Source organism: Ixodes scapularis, unplaced genomic scaffold (genome assembly GCF_016920785.2).
Source record: "Ixodes scapularis isolate PalLabHiFi unplaced genomic scaffold, ASM1692078v2 PGA_scaffold1__304_contigs__length_218370807, whole genome shotgun sequence".
NCBI lineage: Eukaryota > Metazoa > Arthropoda > Arachnida > Ixodida > Ixodidae > Ixodes > Ixodes scapularis.
In genome coordinates, this window is record NW_024609846.1 from 49,230,454 (window position 1) to 49,238,688 (window position 8,235).

Below are 8,235 nucleotides of genomic sequence, written 5' to 3' on the forward strand. Positions count from 1 at the left end.
GTTGGTCTCAGATGTGGTTTCTCGTAATCTTGCGGAAGAACACGCCGACAGCTTTTTCGATGGTTGGATAAAAGTTTTCACCGATGGCTCAGTCTGTCATTAAAAGAAATCCTCAACGGCTGCTGTAGTCATCCCTGAACTCGCATTTATCAAGTCCGGTCGCCTCAACTTCCACACATCATCCACCATCGCAGAATTAAAAGCACTAGAACTTGCTCTCGATACCCTCCACGACTTTCAGAGCCCAGAGAAGGCGGCTTTGCTCACAGATTCCAGAGCGGCACTACAAATCCTCAGCAATCTGGAAGACGCACCTCCGATTGCCCGCATCATCGCTTTCAAAGTCGAATCCTTAGAAAAGAAAGGCATTCCAGTGGTTGCCATCTCACTGTGGGATCGACGGCAACGAAAGGGCCGACCGAATCGCAGCTGAGGCATATGAACTCACCAACATCACTCTCCACGTGCCGAAGATCAACAAGGCCAGGCTTCTCATTGCACGTGAGACGCAAAAAGGACACCCGGAGCTAGGCGTAGCTGGAGTAACCCCACCATCACCGGTCCCCACCAAGCTGGGCCGCCCAGAAGCAGCCCTTCTTCACTGACTCAGAACACGTTCAGCTTTTACGGCTTCTTGGCTTTACAGCATCAGAGAGAGAGAGAGAGACATTTTTTTATTTGATGAATGGTTCACCCACTATGGAGTTGTGCTCCTGAGACGGGAGGGGAAGGGTTGTGAGGGGTGAGGGGGTGAAGGAGATTTCATGACGATGGTAGTGACGTCTTAAGGGGTGTCCAAACAGGACACTACAAAACGCACGACTCCGACAAATCGTGAAAATTGAAGCGGACGCGCCCGCTTCGCGCCCGCTTCGCGCCCGCTTCAATTTTCACGATTTGTCGGAGTCGTGCGTTTTGTAGTGTCCTGTTTGGACACCCCTTGAGATGAGGCTATGTACACCCGACTCCCTGATATACTGTATCAAGGAGTCGAGGATGGCTTTCCTGTGCTGAGGAGTGCCCGTTGGATTGGTCCACCCCTCGAGCGTCGTAGGCTTGTCTACGCCCTGGATCTTGTCCAGAGCATCATTTCTATGATGCTCGAGGCCCTTACAGGCCCAGAGCAGATGCTGCAATGTTTCCTCGGCTCCCTCCGAGCAGCTCGTGCAGGTTGGGTCCATATCTTCCTTCAGGCCAAAAATTACTAGTTTGGATGGTGTTAGTGCAGTATTCGTTCTTATTCTTCGAATCCTGACGGTTTCCCACCGACTGTACCCTACCAGTATGTTGTTGTCTGTCGGTGGAAGCTGGCTGCGGAGGTAGGCCTTTCTCTCCAGCTTGCGAGTTCGGCCCGTTCCTCCGGGTCCATTGATCCCGCCTTCATCTTCTCCCGAGAGGTTGAGCCTGGTGCGGAGTGAGTGCTACAGGCTGTCTACGCTGCGGCTCGGTGTGCCCTCTCGTTCCCGGGTACGCCACTGTGTCCGGGTAGCCACTCGATTGTAAGTATGGTGCCCCTTGTGCGGAGCTCCACTGCCACTTTCTTTATTTGCTTTACCGTGCGACTCTTTGTTCTGCTGCATCGGCACGCACGTATTGATTCTTGCGAGTCCGTAAACATTCGTGCCTTGCCTGGCTGGGTCTGTTTCTCGAGCACGTCTTTCACCGCCGCCAAGATAGCCCTCAGTTCCGCCTCTCTGATAGAAGTCCCTTCGGAAAGTATTTCGGTGCTCTCTTCATTTCTTCGTGGATCGTACCACGACGTAGTCGTGGCGTCCTCTGTCTTGGCGGCGTCAGTGTACCGCAACTCATCTTCTGTCGCGTGCGTTTCGCACCAGCTTGCGTGTAGTCTGGCCGCTCGAGCCCGCTTCCCTTGGTTGAGAGTCTTCGGCATGGGTTTGTGGTCGGTGATGGTGTTATCTTGCCATGGAGGCTGCGGTTCCTCTAGCGGGGGCCTGTCTCGCATGTCGTATCCTAGAATTGCTAGGAGCTTGCGTCCGTGCTCTGTTCTTTCGAGCCGTTGAAATTGGGCAATGTTCTGAACCTCGGCACGCTCTTCGATAGTGTTCATCTGGGCTTCTTTCCTCAGGTCTTCTATAGCTGTGTATTTTGGAAGGCCTGTGACTGCCCTCATCAATTGGTAGTTCAACCTTTCAAGTTTCTTCCACTGTTGTCTGGTCAGATTGAGCCAGTTTCAGCTGTACAATGCTTTGGGTGTGAGTAGTGCCTCCGTTAAGATTCTGAGGGTTTTCTCGTCAGCGCCCCAGGATTTACTCGTGATCTTTCGGATGAGCTTGAGACCTTGTGCCCACCACTTCTGTAGCTCGGGTATCCACCTCGTGGTGCGGGCCGTCTCCTCGAAGGTGACTCCCAGTATCTTAATGTGTGGGCGTCTACTTATTTCCTGTCCATTGATCTCTAGTCGTATCAGGTCGGCTATTCCTTTCCTATGGTCCCTTGGTCTGGCCACAACCATGTACTGTGTTTTATCCGGTGATGGCTCCATCCCAACTTCAGAGAGATACCGAGCGACCTCGTCTATGCCTTCTTGCATCGTCTGTTCTTGGTCTCCCAAGGAACCTCCGCGTGTCCAGAGCGTGACATCGTCTGCATATATGGTGAAGCCCTGACCATCGATATTCCGGAGCCTGGTAGGCAACTCTGCCATCACCATATTGAAAAGTGTCGGTGAGATCACTGCTCTTTGACGTACACCCCTGCAGTTCGGAGTGTCGGGTCCTTTAGTGTTACCAATCTTCACTTGGAACCTTCTGCCCCGCAGAAAGTCTTGTATGAAGGCCAGGGATTTTCCTTGGATTCCGCACCTCCTAGCTCCTTTTATGACTGCCCAGTGTGGGACGGCATCGAAGGCTTTCTTAATGTCCAGGGCGACGACGAGGCGTGGGTCTTGCTGATTCTTCTTGGCCATGACGTCCTCGTTGAGGAGCTTGAGGCTGTCCTGGGTTCCCATCGCCTCCCTGAAACCCGTTTGTCTGGGATCGAGCCTGTTGTGAGTTTCCAAGTACCACTGTAGTCTTCGGAGAACAATTTTTTCCATTGTTTTGCAAATGTTCGATGTAAGTGAGACCGGTCTTAGATTCTCTATCTTGTCTTGGAGCTTACCTGGTTTGGGGATGGGCGTTATTGATGACTGCCTTTCCTTGCGTCCACGAGAGTTTCCATTGTCTCGGTAGCACTCCGGAGTTCCAAACTTCGTTATACCTGTTCAGAAGTTTTCCTTTGGCTTCTTCGGGGAGATTCCTTAGGGCTTGGTACGTAATGCCGTCGGGACCCGGTGCGCTGCCGGTGTTGGCCATGTATGAGGCTTCCAACAGTTCTCCCATGTTAAGCTGGTCCTCCATCCCAGGTTCTTCTGGTGCCTCAAGGGTGCGGGTACTTTCGGATGTTTTGCTAGTCCTCGGCGGTGCTGCGCTAACTTGTGGAAAGAAAAGTTCGCCTGCCCTGACTGCCATTTCTTCTTCGGTTATGTTTAGTCGGAGGGCTAAGTTTTGTGCCGCATTCCTTGCCTTCAGCCTTTTACCGTCCATGCCTCTGTAGGTCCTCCAGGCTTTCCCTAGGCCGGTCTTCTCATTGAAGGATCCGCAGTGCGCCCTCCATCTCGTCCTGCCGAGCTCATTGGAATACCTGGTGGCTTTGGCTGTGGCTATATTGAGTTTAATTTTTTGCGGTGTCGTTCTAACTTTTTTGTATTTCTGTAGGGCTTGGAGCCGGCTAGCCCAAAGATTTAACAGATGTGTGTCTGGCGTGGGGCTCCCACGTTTCACCGAGATTTTTGTCTTCGACCCCGTGAGCGCCTCTTGGATGCAGACCTCGATGTCCCTGTCGTTCCCAATATTTTGGGTAACAATCTCTCTGAAGCGATCCCACTTGATGATAGGTCTCATCTCTCGGCCTTTCCTCCCTGCGCAGTGTGCTACCTTCAACTCGATGGGGTAGTGGTCGCTGCCCAACGTGTCCCTCTATGGCTTCCACTCAAGGGTCAGGTCCCGCATGGTCCACGTGAGATCCGGTGTGGTATCCTTCTGTCTCTGCTGCTTAGCAAGCCTCGTCTTCACTCCAGTTTCATTTTGAAGCTCCAGGCCTTCCCTTCTCATGGCTTCCAGCGTGGACAGCCCACACTGTCAGACATGCCAAGTTCCCGAGGATATAGAACATCTCCTTTGTGACTTCGACGCTCAGCGTTCTAGACTCCACCTTGAACTTCGTCAAATAGGAACAGCAAGGCAGAGCCTTTCGCACCTGCTTTTCCCGCCAGGTCCCAGGCGCATCGCTACGAAAACATTCGCGCTGCTCCTGACATTTCTGGAAGACACCGGCTTGGCTGACCATCTTTAATGCTTGGTGTTCCTTCCAGTTTCCAGTACGGCGGGCCTGGCTTGGCGCAAGGCCTGTGACTGTGACGGGTAACATGACCTTCTGCCATTGAGGTGGCAGACCTGACAGTGCTGGACTAGACACCACTTAATATCTTTTGATCAGTGTGTGTCTTGTTTGAACCTTCTTCTCTTTCTTCCTTCTCTCTCTCTCTTTCCCTTTTCTTTTGCTGCTCAGACCGGGACTGGCAGGCCCCCATTAGAACGAGTGGCCACACTGTTCCGGTCTTCCTCCCCCTCCCCCTTTCTTGGTTTTAAAATATAGACGCTTTACACACGCGCCAGAATACAGCCGCCATTGCTGACCTTCTCTTGTTTTAGCAAGATACCGAGCCACTGAAATTGGTGTGGACGAGCCTCCACAAAGGCCAGTGCTAGGGAGAAAGACAGAATAAAACCTAGGATGGCAATGACCTAGCCTGCTATGGTAATAATGAAGTGAAGTAAACGTAATAAGGGGAAACAAAAATTGAAGGTCAGTTATGGCGGCGCCCATGCACAGCTGCTGCAAAGCGTCTATAGTTCAACACGCACGCTCACACAGGGCCGTACCCAGAAAAAAATTTCGGGGGGGGGGTTTCGGGGACAACGGCGGCCATTTTGTCTTATTTTCGCCTATGAATCATGTGCATCGGGGGCATATAATTAGGGTGTGCATTTTCCGGTTTTAACCGAAAAACACCGATAAACATCCGTCGGTGACGAAAATATAAAATCGGTTAAAACCGAAAAACACTGGTGGTTGGATATTTTCGCCCTGGTTAAAACCGAAAAACACCGGTCGTTGCTAGTTTCCGACCTAGCGAAACCCTTTCCCCGTAGAGGTTCGTCAAGCGTGTTATCTTGTGGATCCTGCATTCTTCCAGTGTTTATACATGGCTTGCAGGTGGCGTCCGTCCGCCCTCCTTTCTGGGGGTCAAAAGCGTCTAGTGAACGCAGTGGAAGCTAAGCTCTCATACGCCTTTCGCCTATTGTGTCTCCCATGGCCCCCTTTTGTGGAAAAATTAACGCAGTGGAGGGTAGGCTCTCACGTGCCTTTTCCTCATTGTGTCTGGCCAAGTGATGTCGGTGCAAGCCATGTATTTAGAGGTTGCTGTGGTTCCTGGAAGACACTGCCAACGTCCGTGTCGTACAGGAGCGTGCGTTTTCATAAATGCGGGTTGCGAACCGCAAGGAACGTGCTGCCATGACGGCAGCACGTTCCTTGCGTGTAGCTGCAAGCATGAAAGTATGCTTGCATCTACTACAATAACCAAGTGTCAGAAATAGTTGCTTCCTAGAGAAGAAGTGTATGAACTATATGTGAATAAAATTGGAAATCTTTGTCTGTGATCAATCGCTTTTTTTTCACCGATAATCACCGATTTTAGCCTCGTTGTGAGACGTTCCTCCGAAATACACCGGTGTTTTGAAAATAAATAAACACCGAAAAACATCCGCCGATTTTTCTCACAAATAAACACCGGAAAGTACACACCCTACATATGATGGAGAGTTATAGCAAACCGAAGAGCCGGTCCCGGTTTGGTACCCGGTAGCCGACCGGTGCCACTGCGCGTGCGCAGAGCTGGAGATTAAAATCGGCTGGCTGCAAGTGCACCGACCAGGGCCGTACCCAGAAAAAAATTTCGGGGGGGGTCAGAACCCCCTAACCCCCCCCCCCCCCCCCTGCCCCCCCTGGTTACGGCCCTGTCACAGCATCGGATAAAGTGGAAGTTTATCGCCGAGAGAGCAGCCTTGTGGGATGGGTACCGAAAAAGAATGGTCCAGAGTCCAGACAGTGAAGCGCAGTCTGCGGAATATACTAAGAAGGAATAAGTTAAGTTTCGAAGAACTGACAATCATGCTACACGGTGGAAGCCGTCGTCAATTCTCAACCTTTGGCCCCTGTTCAAGACGCTCCACACGAGCAGGATTTTTTAACGCCTGCGCACTTTTAGTTGGGCCCATCAGTCAACGTAGAAGCTATACCAGGTTCTGCGAGAGGGGACATCACCAGACGTTGGCTACACAGGCAGCAACTGCTGGACCAATTCTGGCGGAGATGGCGGAAGTAATACCTCCTTCAGCTCCGCTCCGCACGCCGATCGCCCGAGACGCGGACAAACGACCTACAGAACGAGAACCTCGTTCTTGTTCACGAATACAAGACCCCGCGGCTGATGAAGAGGACGGGGAGGATCTAAACAGTTCAGCTGGGCAGAGACAACCGCGTGCGTTCCTGTTTGGTGCGCCTACCGAGCGAAATCAAAACATTCTGGCGGGCTAGTTGGTTATACTATACTAAATTACAAATAGCGCTAAGACAAGGACAGACGAAGAAGTGGACAGGACAGGCGCTAACTCACAACTGACGGTTTTATATACAACGATAAAGAAGAAGATGAAGGAAGTGTCTGGTGTTGAAAACAGAAGAAATAAGTCTATTTCTAGCCGGGGCGCCCTAAGAAGATTGTTAGACTGAAAAGACTAAAGCACAGTAGACCAAAACGAAAATATTAAAATTTAAGCAGCAAAGGTAATGATTTTGAACTATCTACGATACCATTCTGATGGCTTAGAAAATAACCTCTAGACCGTACAAAATAAGAATAAAAAATGAATAAAAATAAATAAAAAATGAATAAAATTGAATCGAAAATTAATAAGTGACCGTTCATAGGCCGCCGATCAGTACAGCCTATTTTCCTTTTTACATTCAACAGGCACCACAGCCAAAGCTATAGCGGCGCGAGCGCCGCTATAGCTTTGGCTGTGGTTCCTTCATCATTACCAGAGCAGGACAGGTCATCGCCACTTTAGGTGCTACTGCGTCCTTGCCGCCAACATAGCGCTCTGTGGAGGGTCGTAAACACCCGCTTCAGTGACTTGGTATCTCGGTAAAACAAGAGAAGGTCGGCTATGGCGGCTCAATCTGGCGCGTGTTTAAAGCGTCTATAGTGGTTCAAATACTGAACCTCTTTGTTAGTCAACGCCAAAGATGGTGCGGAGACGCATTTTTCTCCATTGGCTTGTATGGTCTGTGCTTCAAAGATTTCCTGTCCTGTCCTGTCCTGTCCTGTCCACTTCTTCGTCTGTCCTCGTCTTAGCGCTATTTGTAATTTACTGCCGAGCGGGGTAACGCTTCGGCACCCCGTGCAGCTCCTTTACCCCCTGGAACTGGCAAGTAACTGAACCAAGGCAACTCTCACGCGAAAATAGAAAGAAAAGGGGGGGGGGGGGGGAGATGGAGGATGTTGCAGATTGGAAATAATTTGACGCTCACGAGAAAACGACCAGAAATATGAAGAATATTGGAGACACGAGCGGAACGAGGCGAACGACAGAAGCCGATCGAGACATTTCTGTGTAATGATGTATATTCAATTGATTTATTAGTGTTTTGTTTTTACGTTAATTGCCTGATTTAAATATGACGCCCACACGGCCTCTTCGATTCTCAAACAACACGAAGCCTATGGAAGCAATTACTGTCAAGTTCACAAGGAATGTCCGCTCGTGCTCCTCGCGTTCCTCGCGCCACCGCTTCTTTTCTTGTCAGGTTCGAAAACCCTGTTTCGGGTCGTCGCCGCTGCAAAAGCTGTGCGCTGAATACCAGATTTCCCGAGAAATGCGTCTCTGCATGCTACCACATCATCGCTCTCCAAATCTGCGACTGTGCACTCTATGGCTCCGTTGTCGAACTGTCAGGCTTTGTGAGTATAGAGGGGGCTATGATCGTACTAAAGACAGTCGCAAACACGAGTCACCACCATATCCGCGGTTTGAATGCCGCGTGCCCAAGGTTCTCTTTGAAAATTGTCTTTTGTATGATGTATAGTCAGTGTGACTCCGGCTTCAGCGA

The 8,235-nt window shown here is 50.6% G+C and overlaps 1 pseudogene; it reads left to right on the forward strand.

Annotated features, from left to right (window-relative positions):
* The first annotated feature begins 6,135 nt into the window (after nucleotides 1–6,135).
* LOC120851099 lies at nucleotides 6,136–7,565 on the forward strand (annotated as a pseudogene).
* The last annotated feature ends 670 nt before the right edge of the window (nucleotides 7,566–8,235 follow it).